Below are 18308 nucleotides of genomic sequence, written 5' to 3'. Positions count from 1 at the left end.
TTCATTGAAAAATAAACTAATTCATTATTTTATTTTATAGTTGAGGAAACTGAGGCTCAGAGAAATGAGGTGAGTTGCCCAAGCTCACAAAGCTTGTCCTTGGCAAAGTCAGGACTGGAGTCCCCTCTGTTGGCTTCGAAGGGATTGCCTGGGGACCCCACATGGACCCAGCCCTCTGAGAGCTCCTAAACAGAGTCTTTATATCTCGCTGAGTAGCAATTATCAAATTATCTGGGAAATGTTTGAACCTTTTATGTAAGTGTATATTTATTTATCTGGAGTAAAATATCAGAGAGGAAGAGCAGTCCCTGGAGCTAGAATCTACTTGTGCCTGTCCAAGAGAACTTCTGCAGAAAGCCATCCATCAGATCACCCTTACTTAGCTTGCAATTCTACGACAGCTCAGGCTCCCCCTTTACCTTCCCCAAATCCTCCCATTCATGAGATTATCTTCTGTGATGCTGATGTCCTGGATGTGATTGATCACCCACCACTATCTTGGGGACCTGTGAGTGACCTTCTGGATGCATTTGTAAGGAACCAGCTTGGAAACAAAAACAAAAACTTGAAGGTATCCTCTGGTTGGCCTGAGATAAGGGGACCTCAGAGTCTTTTTTCTTTAGCCTGGCAAAACAGTACAAACAATAAAAAAAAATCCATAAGAAAATATTCTGCTTCCAGGGACTTAAAAGAAACTTCTCATTTCACCCTCCCTGTCAACATGATACCATCCCCATGTAAGAAAAACAAATGTGTTTGTGAGAAGAGGAAAGGAAGGGAAGAAAGTAGAGAAGGAAAGGAGATTAACAGAGAAAGGGAAGAGGGATGAGGGATGAGGGAGGAGGAGGACAGCAGGGGAATAGATGAAGAAATAACAGAGAGAGGGTGAGAGAGAGAGAGAGAGAATGAATGTATTTGGAAAGAGATGTGGAACTAATATTTACCTGAATAATGCCAGGAGGCTAAATCAAATTATCAGGATGAGTCAATCCAAATCACTTTGCTAAACTCAGCTGGAATGATAATGATCCTCGCACTGGGAAGAAAACAGTGGGGGTACAGTGAAAGATCTGGGTTTGAGTTTCGGCACAGATGACAATTTGTTGTGTGAACATGGACATATCATTTCAAATCCCAGACCTCAGTGTTCTCATCCAGAAGTGGGGGAAATAGATGAAATGAGACATATGAAAGTAATTTGAAAAAATAGAGTGTAACACAAGCAAACACAGTCTCAAATTTACACTCAAGCTGGATCCATTCCATTTAAATCAAAACAGGCTTTGACGCGCCTCCAGCTCTGCTTTCCATGGGCTCAGTAAAGTTTTCTACCGCATGTTTTTAAAATAAATAAATACACAATCCAATGATCTCGTCACAGCATTATGCTCAGGTGAACTCATTCCAAATCATGACTACAACTCTGAATTCAGAATATAAAAAGCAAAAAAGGCACACAGCTTTACCCACCATTGTTCGACAAATTTATTACGGCGGAGAGGGCAGATCTGGCTAGGAATCTGATCTGGTTCAGATGTCAGTTCTGCCACTCATGAGCTGTGTGTTCACGGATGAGTTTCTCAGCCTCATCACCCTCAGTCTTTCCATTTCTGATGTGGACGCACCTCCCTCCCCGTGTTGTTACCACAAGGACAAGTGCTTAGTGCAGATCCTGGCATCTGTTAGAGCTTCTGCCTGTGCTGACCATGGCTGCCTCCTTGGTCCTAGAACAGAATAGCTGGGAAACACATGGTCCTGTCCCTTCTCCCTTCCTGTTTCATTTCTCTTACCCCAAGTCCTCCAAAGCAAAGCCTTGGATCTGAGTGTCTGAGCTACTTACAGCTTGAGAGCCTCTCTGCGAAGGCTTCAGATGGCAAATGAAACCTCTCCTTTCTGATTGTGTGTCTCTCCTGTGTGTCAGCGATGAAAACAGACTCTGGCTAACTTATAGAGAAGGGAATTTATTGGAGAGATATTGGGGGACAGAGAAAATTAGGCTAAGAAATGGATGGCAATTATGAGAGATTCCCGAACTGGGAAGGAAGCAGTGAGGAGAGTGCAAAGACCTAGGTTTGAGTTTTGAACCAGATCACAATTTGTTGTGTTAACACAGACATGTCATATCAAGTCCTAGACCTCAGTTTTCTCATCCAGACGTGAAGAGTCAGAGGGTAAGGCCAAAGGAACCACAGCAATGGTGCCTTAGCAGGAGCAGTTTGGTCAGCATACCGATTCTGCTACTTCTGAACAAATGACTTCCAGCTGTCTCCATGGATGACACCAACCACACTCATGTGCTTGTACTGCTCCCCGGAGACTCCCAGGTCCAAGGAAGACCACTGGGTGGGCTGAACCCAATTCAGCAGCCTACACTCAGACTGTGCCAGGGCAGAGGATCTGGGGGAGAGAGATCCTATCTATTTGCAATGTGGAAGGTCTTACCTCACACCAAGACAAACCAGCCCTTAGAAGGAAAGAGAAACTGGATGACAGAGACCGATAATAAAAATATGACCAATGTCCACTGTAGCTCTCAATAAGATCTTCAATCTACGTCTGAAAGTCAGGGAATCTAAGACTGTGCCTCGTGCATGGGGGTCTTTTATTTGTGATCAAAGGGCTCAAGTACAGTGCCAGGATGTACAGCGTTCATTGGTGTGGATAGGCAAGATCCAGCTGAGTCTGCTCATGGAACTTGGTTTTGGGCGGGGGTTGGGAGAATCAACATTAAATTAAAGCAAATAATTAGAAATGTATTAACATTGAAAAGAACACATGAAAAAAAGTTGAATCACTTAAATGGTGAGTGACCAGTTAGTCAGATGGCTTTTGACTGATTTCCGTACAGCTGTTTCTCCAAACCTGTCCGCACTCAGAGGCAGATGCTTCAAGCAGCACACGTGTGTTTCCCACACTCTTGGCTCCCAGCAAACTCTCCCAAAGGCTGGGTGGCCGTGTCACTGCTCATTATGGTCCCTGCCTCGGGAACTGACATTCCACTTCTCTTTTTTTTTCGGTATCCTTCAAATCCTAATTATTCAAAAAAAATAAAAATAAATTCGAGATTCAAGACCAGCAGCTGAATGCCTTTTTTTATTGTTGTTGAGGAAAGCCCAGTTTTCAGCAGAAAACTATCCTTGGCAAAAGCAGTTCCTGCCCTCCCCCACTTTCTTTTGCCCCAAGATCAAGTTTTCTGATGAATCTCAGCAGCCATTGGATCCATTTCCTGACAGATGGTGACAAAACAACAAGAAGATCATGATTAATTACCCCAATCCCTTCACTGCAAACAAACAGGGCTGCCTCAGGGCCATTCAGATGGTCCACATTTACCTCCAAAATTTGATATGGGTTAAGTTAGAGTAAATCCTCACTTCTGTATGGGGCTTCTCGGGTTGTATAGAGCTTTATGGTTTGCTTGGAGCTTTCTAGTTTGCCCTTTTATACACATTTTATTTCATCCCCATGGTAGGCCGCAAGACAACTCTCACCCTTCTCCCGAATTATTGTAACACCTCCTACCTTTCTCAGTGTCCACTCTTTCTTTTTTCTTATTTTAATTGAGCTATACTTATCATACAATAAAAAGCATAAGTCTCTGTTCACTTTGATGAGTTTTGACAGCTATACACACTGCGTAACTGCTATGTACAACAAGATATAAAACATTTCCATCACCCCAGAATGTTCCTTCATTTTTCTTTCCAGTCAATTGCTCTTTCCCCTCGGGCAGCTACTTTCTGATTTCTACCACTGTGGATTACTTTTTCTGTGCATGGATTTCATCTCATAGCAATGGATCACACAGTATATATATTTCTGTGTCTTTTTTTTCCTCCTATGGATTTAAAAATCATCTATGTTGTGTGTATCAGGAGTCCCTTCCTCTTTATTGTTGAGTAGTATTCCATTGTATAAATGCACCACGATTTACTCATAAGTTCATTTTTTGATAGAAATTTATGGGTTTCTGGGGGCATAATTTTTGCTATTACAAATACTGCTGCTATAAAAATACTTGTACGAATACTTTTGTGAACATATGTTTTCATTTAACTTGGATAAATACCTAAGAATGAAACTGCCGGGTCATAGGGTAGGTGTATGTTTAACTTTATAAGAAACCACCAAATACTTCTCTAAAGCAGTTTGTCAGATATAAAGAGTTGTCAGCATCCATTCCTGCTTCCTCCAGTTGTTTCTCCTCATAGGCTCCAGAGTAGTCTATTCAAAACATAACCTTGATCCCATCACTTTTCTGCTTAAACCCTTTTAATGGCTTTTGACTGCCTGTAGGATAAAGTCCAAATTTTGTAACACGGCCAGCAAATTTGGCCCCTAACTTTGTATTCAGCTACTGCTTCCCCTCGTCTCCCTACGCCCTTGTATCTCTCGCATCTGCATCCATCCATGGAATGAACATGTTTCCATTTCTTGCATGTGAAGCTCTTTCCCTCCCCAGGGCTTTTGTATATGGGCTCCCTTTTCTTGGACAGCCATTCTTCACCTATTTGCCCCTTTGTCCATTTATCCATCAAGTTTCAGTTTAAAAGTTACCTCCTCCGGGACTTTCTCTGCAGACTAAGTCAGTCACGTTCCCTGTTACCAGCTCCTGTGGCGCCTGAGCCTTCACAGCACTGTTGTTTTTTAAATTATTTCAATTTACAAATAGATTATACATTCACATGGTTCAAAAATTATTAAAAGATATACAGTAAAAAGTTTTATTCCCATCCCTGTTCCCATTTGCCTGGTTTCCCACATACATTTAAAAAAAGAGAAGCCCTTACATTGGTTTTTAAAATCTTTCAGAGATTTTGTTAAATGCCAATACAAGATTTTACACACACACACACACACATATACACACACACAAACACACATTACATAATTATTAGTATTACTAATACTATTATATAATTTTATTATATTAGTATATAACTAATACTATCACTAATGCTATTCATGTTACTATACTATCATTACTATTACATGAATACACTCTACATACCATCTTGAACCTTGCTTCTTCTACTCACCAATATGTCTTTGCAGTTTCCCATTTCAGAACTTAGCAAACTTCCTATTTGTCACTGATGCCCAGTGTTTCACTCTCTGGTTGATCCAGGCCTATGCTGATGATCATTTAAGTTATTTTTAATCTTTTGCTATTATAAGGAATGCTGCAACGATAACAGTCATATGTATGTTACTTTTAATGAGTGTGAGAACACCTGAAGTACCACTTCTTAGAACAAACTGCTGGTACAAAGGGTCTGTGAGTTTGTATTTTAAAAGATTTTGGTAAATTGCCTTCCATGGAGTTGTACCCCTTTATGTTCCCACCTGCAACATACGAGCGTACCTGTTTCCCCTTGGCCTCCCCTACATGTCTTGCAGAACATTTGGACTTTTGGCAATCTGAGAGCAGGAGAACATTACCTCCGAGTAGTTAGTTTTAGTTTGCATTTCTTACTTACCAGAAACTAAGCATCTGGTAGGATTTGTTGTATTGTTAATTACTTAGCGCAGTGCCTCACATATGATAGATGTCCAGTATATCTATCGATATAATAATAAACATATATTATACATTAATACATAAGATGATGCATTATATGCCTATTTATGCATGCTTTATGTATTAAAATATAGTAAGCACATGTGTTATATATTAACATATATATAATTGTTCAATGGATGAAAAAGCTGAATCTGATCAAAAAGGTTAAGGTGAAGTGATTTAGGACACACAGTGGAGAATTTCTGGCATCACGTATAGCAAGCTTCTTAGTCTATGCGGCCCTACACTTCTAGAGTAGTCCAGAAAGAGAAAGGAGAGGAGATGTCACTAAAAAGTGGAAGGTAAAATCTTAGCTCTGCCTTGCTCTTAGTGCTACCGTCAAAATAATTTAGATGACTCCAGGCACCCTATTCAAAGTATTTGGTTACAAACATGGCCTTGAGGGTCAATCAGACCTGGGCATGAATCTCAGCTTTGAGATTAGCTATGAGACCGTCTTCTCCCTAATATGCAATTTCCTCCTTGGTAAAAAGAAAATGACAACACCTACCTCTACTAGAAACCTGGAGGCTTCTGCTCAGCCCCGATTCTCTTCCTCCAACAACTCTCGTGCCTGTTCATACCTCATGACTCCAGGCCCCTGGCAGAGCTGATTGGACCCAGGGTGGACTGACCCAAGTTAAGTCAGTCAAAATCTCAAAGGAATTTGGGGAAGAATCCAGAGGTTCTGTTAATCCTTGGTCTGGGAAGTAGGATGAGGCCATGACTGGGTAGCACTATTTGACTGCATGTTGAAGTTTGAGGGGACCCAACTAGCACCTCCCATTTCTTTGTCTCACTTCAGAGCCAGGTCAGGGTGGATGAGTTTATGGCTGAGGAAGAGCAACACATCAGCTTTTTATAAACATGGCTTAATGTGGCCATGCCGAACCCGTAAAATTCACTCAGCAAAGGCTGGGTGCATAACCTCAATGGCATCCTTGTACTCAGAAATGAGGAGGGTCGACCTAGCGTGGAGGTGCAGGGGGAGGCGCGACTGACAGACAGTTCTCCCCGGGGAAGTAGCTCCAGTCATCTGGCTTCTGACTTCCCAGCTCCTGCACCGAGTCTCTTCGGAAGCCCAGCCACACTTCTTGCCTTTAAGTTCTCTCAGATATACATTCTGTATGGTGACGCGTCCCTCTATATTTAATTATTTCATGCGGGTCCTGTTACTGGTAACCAACGACCCTTTATTAGGACTCTAAGTCACACAATTGTTGTGAGGTTTAACAGAGAAATGAATATGAGGCACCTAATGTGATGAACCCAATAAATGTTTCGTTTTATATTTTTTTAATGGGGGAGGGGATGGGGCAAAGCTCCGAGCCTCAGTCAGCCAACTATTTTTCGGTTTGAACATGACACCAAACAAACCCCAAAGACTTGAAATTTCTACTAAAGGTCAAACAGCCATATAAAGTAGTATATTTGCTGTGAAAACATTGTCGAAGATGTATCTGTCACAAGCTGGGAAGACCGTGTGGGGAAATAACTGAAGCCAGACATACTTGGGTAGTAATTCAGGCTCCAACACCTACTAGCTAGGAAGGCTTACATAAGTCATTACCTCAGTGAGCCTGAATTTTCTCAACCGTAAAAGAAAAACCTAATTTGTGTGGTTGTGGTAAGCACTAAATGTGCTGCTGGCATATAGTGAAGGCTCAGTGTTTGGTAGGTATTATGGTAATTGCCCCAATACTCCCAAGAAGACTCTCCTTTCTAACAATAAGAGCTGCCTGCCTGATTGCATTTCCCTTCTTATCTGGGGTTCAGAATCAAATTTAAACCTTAGTCATGTTTTAAGGTTGTCATATTGTACACCATTTTTCCTGACTCTTGATTTTCTACTTCTGAAGCTTACCAACCAATGAGATGGTGCTTATCAGCCTGACCAGACCAGGGTGTGTGGATATGTGTGTGTGCACACACACGCATGAGTTTCAGGGAAACAGTTATTTTTCAAGGCAATTCCCACTTGGGTAACTCCCTGCCAAGAGAAAATGTAAATCACTTTTCAGTCCAGCGTCCCCGGGCTCTGAAAACTAGTCCAAGAGAAATTTAATCTTGGTCTACATAACAGACACGGGCAGCCAGCCAGCAAACTTTTGTTTTGTGTTCTAAGAAAATTTGAGAGAAATGCAACGTGCTCTTTGTCAAGTGATGTCTGTGGTGATCACGCACGGCCCCAGTGGACTAAGGACTCACCCGAGGAAAGGGCCAGAATTGTTAGGTAGGCTGAGCTAAAGGGGAGCTTTTGAGGGGGTCATCTCCCTCGGGTGACTTAAAGGTGGCAGAAAATACTAAGGAATGAAATGCTGGGCGTCAGCATCCAGGATGTTGGTTCTAAAAGTGTCACAGATCAGAAGTCGTCACGGGTGGAATGGGAGTGGGGAAGTAGGGGCAGGAGGGAAACTGGGAGGTGAGCTGGGACCAGATCACAGAGGGAAGAGAGATTGAACCTCCCCTAGAGGCTGCAGGGAGCTCTTGGACCATTTTAAACAATGGTTTTGTCTTTCCTATTCTAAAACTCAATATTGATCGAACTAGGAGTCAGGAGTTTTCTCATTATCATATAATTACTATAATAATACTTGGAGGTAGATTTTATTATTTTTCTTTTCCAGTTGAGTAAACTGAGACTCAGAGGGTAGCGAAAATTGCCTAGATTACCCGACTAGGTGGAGCCAACACTTGAACCCCAGCCCAAGAGCCTTCAAGCTCAGTCATTGCACTTTCCAGTTTGGCTCCAAGGCAAGGGCAGTATCTTATTTATTCATCGTTGTTTTTCCTACCCCTCCCCATGCTCCTAGCTCTCCAAAATTTAGTAGAATTTGGGGGTGTTGAAAAAGTCAAACATGACCTCACCATTTTTTTTTCTCCAGCAGGCCCTGTAAGTGGCTGTAGGAGCTGGCAAAGTAAGTGCACTTTAAGGCCAGAGGCCCTGTTCTCCCCTTCTGAGCACATTCCCATTTCCCCTCCTGTCCTCGGGAGAGGAATTCTGCCCATGGGAGCTGTCTCAGGTGCCGACTGCTCCCCCTGACCTTTCCGTGCCTCCCTGACACATTCCTGCATCTAAATCAGAACTGGTCAATGTTTCACTCCCCCTGCGAGCCTCCCAGCCATATCTTCTGAAGCTGGTGAACAATTAACCTCCAGCAGCTCTTGATCTTCTCTCCTTAGAAGGCTCCCAACGCTTTACTGCTGGGTGTCAATGATCTACTAAACCTGAGAGGCACCCCGAGGTTTCTCTCCAGTCTTCAAGGAGCCTCTTACATACATTTTTACAATGATTCTGATGATATATGATTCTTCCAAATAAGGAAATACATCTAAAGGAACACTGAGCAGAAGCACCCACATCAACTCCCGAATTACATTTTCTGTTAGAAATTCTTACAAAGAACCACAGGAGAGGGACAAAGGTCTCTTAACTTGTGCGGGGTTTCTCTTTTTCATTTATAAAGTGAGGAGAATCATTCTTCCCTCTTACATTTATTATTCAGATTAAATGATAATGTATGTAGAACTTTTGGGCCCACGGCAGAAATTAATGCATATTCATACTTAAGAAACGGTAGCCTAAAGTTCATAAAACCACGGAATGCCAGAACTGGAGACACCTGATAGAACTTCACATCCTTTACAAGCGAGGAGGCCCAGAGAGAGAAGTCTGAAATATATTCAGTGATCTTTTAGCCAGTTGGTGGCCTGTTTTCTAGTTAACTCTGTCTAGTAGAAATACAATCTGTAAGCCATCCATGTAATTTTAAAAGTCTTAGTAATCACATTAAAGAACAGGTGAAACTAGCTTTAATAACATATCTTACTTAACCCAATATATGTAGTATATTATCATTTCATGTAATCAACATAAAAATTATTAATAAGATATTTTACATTTTTGTAATAAATCTTTACAATCTTGTGTGTATTTTGCACTTGCGGCATGATCAACTCAGACTAGCCACATTTCAAGTACTTAAAGTGGCTCATTGCTACCGTTTTGAACAGTGCAGGTATAGTTCAATTCAAGTCAGCAAACATTTTGGCCACTTGTTAAATGCCAGGCACTCAATTAAATGTAAAGATATGAAGGTGAACAAACACAGCAAGGGACTAGACGGACAGCCTTGGAAACCACAAACATAACCCAAGGCAGATAGTCCCTCCCAAGCTAGGCTGCTGAATTAATCATCCATGTTCGTCTGAACAAGTCAAGAAGAAAGTACTCCAGGGAAAATGTCTATACCTACAGCGCATTTTCCTCCACTCAAGTAGCAGAAGATAGAAAAGTATTTATTTGTACCTAGTGGCCTTTATGTCTTGGACATTATGTTCTGCATTGAACATATGTTGTCTGATTTATTCCTCATAGTGCCTGTGTGAGAACATCGTTTTGCCCATTTTATAGAAGGGAAAATAAAGGCCCTGAGAAGTAAAGTAATTTGTCCAGGGGTCATACAGTTTATCAGAGGTGGAGCTAGGACTCTATCTCAGAAAGCAAGCACGCGTAACTTGGCCAATGTCACTCTGTAGAGATAAAAGAGAGGTGAATGATTTTGGGCCATTAATATTTTGGCCTGTTCATAAACATTCCTAAAGCTTTCTGAATAAAGTGGCTGGAAGTTTATTTTAATAACAACTTTCCATCTCAGTGACCAAAGTTCCCCCTGACCAAAAAGGTTCTTGCTACTAAAGAAGAGATGAAGATGTTCCATTTCTTGGTTCTTCGGCTGCTGGGTGCCACTCTGTGCCTTGGAGGCCTCAAGTTGAAATGGATCTCAGCCTGAAGTTCGCCTCAAGGACAGTGTACCTTGTTTCTCTCAACTGAGCATGTTGCACACAGCTTCCCTTTGCCGGGGTGCTGAGGAGCCAGGCCGGAAGTGTTTTTCCTTTTTCCATAGCCTGGACCACTCTGCTTCCAGCTCCTGCCCACCTGGAATTGTGTGTTCTGGTAAAAAAGCACCCAGAATGTGAACACCACCAACTGGAATATGGTCTGCTGCAGCTACAGTATTTCCTTAAAGAATATCAACTGCCATTAAGGGCCACAGGTAAAGAAGTTTGCAAACTCAGAATAATCAAGGAGAATAAAATGTTCTGATCAAGATCATCAGTGTGATTTCATGGGGAAATCTCACACTAGAGAAGAGTAGACACGTGTGCATGTGTGTGTGTGGGTGGGTGGGTGGGGGGAACGAATCCCTAGAAAAGGGTGACACTTTGCATCAAGAAACAATTTAAAGTTAGATCACATCCTGAAATATTGAGCATATGACACCCTGTTAGGCTTCCCTGGCTGAACTTGAACTGGAGACTAAAGTATTTTTTAAAAAATTGAAAGCTTTCTGTCATTTGAAACAATTTGTTTATTTATATTTCATTCAGTCAACAAATACTTTTTGAGTGCCCACTAGGTACTATACTTATTATTAAATGTACAAGTTCGAAGAAAGTAAAGCTGGATCTGTCCACATAAGGCTTTCAGTCTAGAGGGAGGTGGATAGAAAGAAGAAAAATGCCAAAGAAGGCCACCCAGCCCTCTGGCAGCGTTTAAGCTGAGACCCTAATGATTGAGAAGTCTGGATTTTAGAAGTCAGGTTTGGATTTAAAAGCTGATACATAATATTTAAAACCATGGGCTTGAATGAGATTCCCTAGGTAGAAAAAAAGAAATTCAAGACTGAGTGCAAAGAAATAGACATTTCATGTTGGGTAGAGTAGGGGGAGCTGACACAGGAGACTGAGAAGGAGCAGACTGTGGACTGGGACATTACTGGGAAAGTGAGTATCCTGGAAGCCGAGAGCGAAAGGTGCTTCAGGAAGGAAAGAGTGCCTCTCTGTGGTGAACACTGAAGAGAAGGAAAGTAAGATGAGGACAACAACAAAGGCTCATTTGGATAAGGTATCATGGTGACATTGGTTGGTTATCGAGGGGTGGCAGCTAAGGCAGGATGAGGTGAAGTTTGAGAAGAAGGCAGGAAATAGAGGACAGAGCATGAAGTTTGCTCTTTTGGAAAGTCTGGCCACAGAGGAAATAGACAAATAAGGTGATATCTGGAAAGAGACAGGGTTGGGTCAAGAGAGTTTTGTTTTTTGATTTTCAGATAGGGCATTTAGATTATGTCTGTGTGTTCATATTCACCCTGTTCCCTTTCGCTGGAGTGACTCTTTTGGCAAACTTCTACTCATTCCATAGGATCCGGATTTAAGTGTCCCACCCTTTACCAAAAGGCCTTTTTCCCAGCCCAGTTAGATGTCTGTCTCTGGGCCCCATGTCATGTTGTGTACACATTGTCTACCTTAAAGCTTATCTTACTGCAAGTAATAGAAGGTTTTTCTGTCTCTTTTATCCATTGGACTAGAACAGGGTAAGGTGAGATTGTGTCTTTTCAAGGTTGTGTCATTGGCACAGATAAGGGCTCATAACTTGGCACTAGGAAGGTGCCCATTAACTATGAAATAAATGAATAAGTGAATGAATAAACTGTGAGTCTGAAGGCAGCTCCAGTGGCAAAACTTTATTTTATGAATAAGAAAATGGAGGCATAGAGCAATTTGGAATTCGATTGTTTCACAGATTAGGAGGAGCCTGAAAAACCATTAAATCTCCTTTTCTACCCTGGTGACTGTTCTCAGGTCCAGCTCTAAAGCTGCACTGTCAACTACGCAAGACACGTAGGGCTGAAACCCTCACTTTCACATCAAGCCTTGAACTTCACCACAGAAACACATGCCATCGTTCTGCGGTCTGTGGTCTTTACTTTTACCTTGATTTTAGCATCATCTGCTGGATTGAGGCTGGGAAGCTTGTGAGCAAAAGGTGAAAGCTCTTTTCTGAATCTGACAGGAGATGAGGTATGAAACTGATGGGGTAGGCTGTCGGGGAAGGAAGACTTGTTTCTCCAAGGATGAATGCCTTAGGCTGTGGGCTAGAAAAACTGAAGATCTCTCAAGGAGTACCACAAGGTGGCACTGTTGATCCTTAGTTAAACAAAAACTGATTTGGCAGTGACTCCAGAAACACCTTAGAGACACTTATTTTGCAGATGAAGAAATGAGACGAAGAGACGGCACACAATTTGGTTAAGATTATGTAACAAGTTAGTGGCAGAGCAATCATGAGACTCCAAGTCCCCTAACTTTGGGACCAACGTGACCACTTTCTTGCACTGCTGCTCCTCGGGGGCACATGGGGAAGAGGATCAAGCTGTCTCGGCAATCGTTCACTCAAGACAATGGCTCTGGATCAGATGCAGAATAGAATCGGATGCAAATGGAGAAAGAAAAAAAGAATGAAAAAAAAAAACCCCTCAGCATTCACTTTCACATGTGCCTTATTCAAAGGATTCAGTTTAGATGCCATCACCCACAATGAGAGCATGGCACACAGGGCCTCCATCTGTGGCACGGTTTGAATAGCTGAATAGAAAAGTATCAGGTAATGGATTTCATCCTTTTTATGGCTTCGACTTATAAAGAGTCTGGTTCCCAAGGAAAACAAGAAGCCAAGTTGCTTCAGCAAAGAATTGGCTGAAACCTAAGTAGGAACCAGATAAAAACATTTGCTGGATGGAAAGATAAGGGTAAGTTTCTGGGCCCTGCTGTTCAGGGAATGGAAAGCTACAGGGCAAAAGATCCTTTGTGAGCCAGTGACCTCTAGACCAGGCATTTATCCCAGTGTCTGGAAAGAAGGAAGCAATAGAGGAGTCATAAGGGAAGGACTTTGCCAGGTGTCTCATGAGACGTCCCCCATCCTCCCTGGCCTGATTCCACCGGGACTTTTTGCTCCCATCGTGGCTTCTAGTGGAGTCTCCTTTTCTTGCCTCCCAGGTAAACTTTTTTTTTTTTTTAATTAAGAATGCTTTATTGCTTTCTTAGGTATTAGAAACAGATCAATTTGAGCTCATCGCAAAAATACAGATACCAAGTAGCAGAAAGAAGAGAAAAAGATTTGTGATTCCTCCATTCGGAAACAGTCACTGTTAGCATAGTGCCGCTTAAGTCCCAGCGGTCGGCCTGCAGAGCATCTGCCACATGTTCAGGGTACTGGGCTTCAAGTTGTGAAACAACACACACCAACTTCGGTTCTCAGAGAGCTTACATTCTAGTTGGGAGAGATGGACAAATCAATTTTTTTTTTAAAAGTAAAATATATAGAGTGTCCTTTTGTGGTAAGAGTTCTGAAGGCATATAAACCAGAGAAGGGGACAGGGATTTGAATGGTGGTGAGGTGGCAATTTAAAGTAGAATATTCAGAAAGTGACATTTGAACCTGAAGCAAATGAGGGAGTGAACCATGTGGACATCTGGGGAGGACTCTTTCCTTCCCTTCTGTTTTCTGTGCCTATATAATAATGGAATTATAACATAAGCAATATATGACGTTTTAAACATCCTCAATGTTTAAAACTTCAAACAACGCAGAAGTATATGAGTAACAAGAGAACATCCTTCTCATCACTCTCCTATCACCTTCTCCTCCTACCAAGTAAACCTTTTGACAATGGTGTCCCTTCCTGAACTTTCCCTCTGCATTTACATTCATTTCTGTATACATTGCCCACTCATTTAGCTTTATTTTATTTCTTCTGTAAATGAGATTATCCTTTGTGAAGGTGGTACCTTTTTATTTTCAGCACACAGGACCTTCTTAATGTTTCCTAAACTTCAGAGGTATATTAGACCTATGGGCCTCTTTACTAATACGAAATAGCTATGTTTCATGGCTAAGTGCAGTGGATGTTTCACTTCCTCCCCTGGGCTATTAATCTAGTATTTACCACATTGTATTGTAATAATTCGTCTCCGCCTCTGTCTCTTCTACTGGACAGTGAATTCTTTGTGGTCAGGGATTATGTCTTCCCATCCCTGAATTTCCAGTGCATGGTACAATGCCTAACATATAGTGGGTGTTCAGTAAATGAATGGGCAGTCAATTACCCTTTCACGAATTACCATAGAAGGCTTCCAACATTGGATGGGATATTGGCTGAGATCAATGTTATGGTCTGTCCTACTGGGAGCCAATCTTTTCTCAATAAAAATGTGTCATTAGTGGTCATGGTCACTGTGAGATGACAGCTGGGATGACTGTGGTCAGATCCTTCAAATCAAATTGTTCATTGTTAACATTAGAATTAAAAGACCAACTAATGAGCGCTACCTTTTACTCCCCTTGCTGAAAGAAAATCAAAATTCAATAAGTACACAAATGTGCTTAGAACTTTACAAAACACTTTGTTCAAGGTACAAAACAACTCAATGAAATAGATATTATTTTGCACATGAGGAAATCAAGACTCAGTGAGATAGAAATAGATATTACGTGGGTCTATTCATGTATCCACCATCCAGGTTGATGTAAACATTTCCCCATATTTGTTTTAGGTTGTATTCTCCAGAAATATGACAGCACATATAAATATACCCTGGAGGGCCCTGTTCCCAAACTTCACTGCCAAGATCAGATGGGACATTTAAAAAGCCACTTAATATAACAACTTTGTCACTTAGTCAACAGACATCAATTGAGCCTAGGTCCTATGGCTACAAAAAGAAATCAAACAGTCCCTACCCCCAAAGGGGCTCACTTTCTAGGGAGGGAAGGATGGCAGATACAATAACCCCTGCAGTTGAGAAACAGGGGCAAAGCCAGCTTTAGAGTCAAGGACCACGGAGAGTCCCTGCAGCTCGTCCTGTCCGCATGCAGCAGAGTGGCCCCAAGCAGAGGCCTCTCCTCTCTGAGCCAGCACCAGCTGTGAGCGAGAGCTGGTCTGACACCATCAGGCAGAATCCGTGAGAAACACACACGGGTGTTTTCTCTCCCTCCGCTAACTTTTGCTGCGAAGAGTTAAATTCTTTTCTCGTGACATCTACTTCCTGTCAGGATCAGGCACACCCAGCCAATCAAAACCACCCGAATTAAATGAAGAAAAATCCTTTTAATTCCTCTAGGTACACATTTTTCGGTTCCGCTGGACTGCTGCCATTTTCCCAGGGGCTAAGCCAGAGGTGGACTTGAGGAACAGCAAATAAGAATAATACACTAATAAGGGTAACAACCACAGTGACATTAAAACATTCACGATTATTATCTCCAATTAAATTTTTCATGTTCTATAAAAGCAATTCATTCTCAGAAAAATGACAAAATTCGTGGGGTTTTTTTTGTAAAATGAAACCAAAATCTCATATAACTTCTCAGTCCATATACTATATCCACTGTTACCATTTTCACGTATGTGTTTTCTTTTTGAAAATCATATTTATCTGCACTTTATATCCTGCCCTGTTTGCATAACTTTATACGTTAGATATTTCCCCATTAATTCTGTTCTTTACAACATACTTAAAAATGATTGCATAACATTTTTTTAATGCAGTTGGTCTGTCATTTAGTGGGTCAATCTATTGTTAGACATTCAAATTTTCTCCCATTCTTGGGGTATTATATTATTACACCTCTAAGCTGATACTTTCCTTATTGAGAAACACCACTCGTCTTGTTTCTTACATTACCTCATTTCCTCATCAAAAGCCTCCAGACTAGGCATAATCAGTGCATTAGAAATGAAGGAACTGGAATTCAAAGAGAGTAAGGAACTGTCCCAAGGTCAGAGCCGGGTCTCTCTAACTCCGAGCCAGCCGTACCCGTTATCACACCCTGGGTATGCTTGGCTCTCTCTTCGCCACACTGAGTTTTCTGTCTTCCCAGAGCATCATTACCTATGATGGAAGAGTTTTCTTGTACTTTCCTTTGTCCCAATCTTATTCTTGGTTCACTCCTTTCACGTCCCCATGGATACCCTGGTAAGATCCAAGCCTTTCCAATTAAACACTCTCCATTTGAAAGCCCCCAGGCAGCTGACTAATGCGATCGATGGCTCCCAACTGCTGGGCCACATGTTCTCTCCCCCTTCCTTCTCAGCTGTTCTCAGACAGACTGGCTGCAGGTTAATCGCATCTCATGTTGTAAAGTTGAATCCTGATACACTCACTAAAGCCCTCGTGGTCCTTTGTGCCCCATTTGGATTCCCACTTATGTTCTCAACAATTTCCAAAATCTGAAGTGCCCTCAGCAACTCAGCCCATTTTAAACAGTATATTAGACTTAAAAATAATACATCAAGCTCAAACTTTGCTTTTGAATTTCAGACTTGTATATCCAATGGTCTAAGTGACGCCGTTTCTCAGATGTTTTGAAACTTACTACATCTAAATCGTAATTCTTGATGTTTTCCTCCCAAATCTCTCCGTGGCAGGAGATGTTGGCTGTCTAGGCAGTAGCCGTTCTCTGCCTCTTCCCTAGTTCATAGAACCTTGACTTTGTTCAGGGACAACATGCCCAGACCAGGGGTGGAACCAGAATTGGTCTAATCCTGTCATAACAATCTCTGCTCCAATTTCTGTGCACTCACATTCCCAGCCTCCAGCCAGGAATGGTCAGTGAAATTTAAAGAAGTCTGCTAGAGAATTTCTCTTGTGCAGATCTTGGAGTCATCCTGGCCTCACTTTTTACTCAAGCTATCTCTGTGGCAATCAGTTACTTGTGAAATTCCACCAGCTTCCCTCTGGTACAGCTTCAGCCTGCATCTGAGGGCCTCCTGCTTTCTGCCTGGAAGCTCCTCATCTTCCCAGCTACTATCCCATCATCTTTCATTTGAACTACTTCAATGACTTCCTAATTGATCTCCTCTCTCTCCAACTCCTGACTCTTTCTCATTATCTTCTCCATATCACAGTCAGAGTGACCTTTGAAAAATATAACCTGAACCATTCTAATTCTCTGCTTCGAAACTTTCAAGGACTTTGCATTATATTTTGAGTAAAATTTAAACTCCTTACCATGGCCTGCAAGATCTTGGATGATCTGGCCACCTGTCCAGGTCTCCAACCTTTGCTCATCCCAATTTCCCCCTTGCCCAAGCAGCCCCCAGGTCCTCTCTGTGTGGAGCCTTCACAGTGCAGATCCTTCTGCCTGGTATAGGCTTTCCTGAACACCTGCAATGGCTGGATCCTTTTTATCAGCCAGTGGTCAGACATTTTGTACTTTTTCTTCATAGCACTTATGGTAAGTTGCAATTATATATTGATTTGTTTATTCATCCTTTAATTGCTTGTTTCCCTGATCAGGTTAGAATAATTTAGTGCAAAGATTCAGTTTTTATTTATTTATTTGTTTGTTTGTTTGTTTATTTTTAAAGCCTATAGCACCCGGCATTTCCAGACATTCTCCCATCCAAGTACTAAGCAGGCCCAATCCTGCTTAGCTTCTGAGATCAGATGAGATCGGCACATTCAGGGTGGTATGGCTGTAGACACAAAGACCAGATTTTTATTCTCCACTAAATTTCCAAGTCCTTGTACAATGCCTGCTTTAGAATATGTACTTAATAAATTATTTGTTGAATGAATGAATAATTTGTGATAATAACAATATCAATTGCCATTTAATATGGTCCCCATTTGTGTGTTCGAATCCTGGCTCTGCCACTTATTAGCTCTGTGAGCTTAAGCAAGTATCTTAACCTCTCTGAACCTCAGTGTTTTCATCTAACTGGGGATAATAATAATACCTAGCTGAGTGGTCAGAAGAATCAAATTATTTATTGTATGTGAAGACCTGAGAACAGTGCCTTTATAAATGCTTAGCTGCTATTGTCATTGCTATCACTATTATTATCTCTGCCAGAAAATTGAGGGTCTGGGAGTTTAGAGCCATATAGATAGTTATGGGCAG

The 18308-nt window shown here is 41.7% G+C and overlaps 1 long non-coding RNA gene and 1 pseudogene across 2 annotated transcripts; one reads left to right on the top strand and one right to left on the bottom strand.

Annotated features, from left to right (window-relative positions):
• Positions 1 to 6873: 6873 nt before the first annotated feature.
• On the top strand, positions 6874 to 10676 carry LOC120590208 (uncharacterized). 2 transcript variants are annotated; one of them, XR_005649652.1, is made up of 2 exons: positions 6874 to 7796; positions 8452 to 10676. It is a non-coding gene; the product is annotated as an uncharacterized LOC120590208 (long non-coding RNA). The 2 variants fall into 2 exon arrangements; XR_005649651.1 differs by having other exon boundaries at positions 8449 to 10676.
• Positions 10677 to 17770: 7094 nt separating this feature from the next.
• LOC120590641 (uncharacterized) lies at positions 17771 to 17888 on the bottom strand (annotated as a pseudogene).
• Positions 17889 to 18308: the final 420 nt, after the last annotated feature.

The sequence above is a fragment of the Pteropus medius genome, unplaced genomic scaffold, assembly GCF_902729225.1.
Source record: "Pteropus medius unplaced genomic scaffold, Ma_sr-lr_union100, whole genome shotgun sequence".
NCBI classification, from domain to species: domain Eukaryota; kingdom Metazoa; phylum Chordata; class Mammalia; order Chiroptera; family Pteropodidae; genus Pteropus; species Pteropus medius.
Note: the sequence above shows the minus strand (reverse complement) of the source record. Positions and strands in the feature narration are given on the sequence as shown.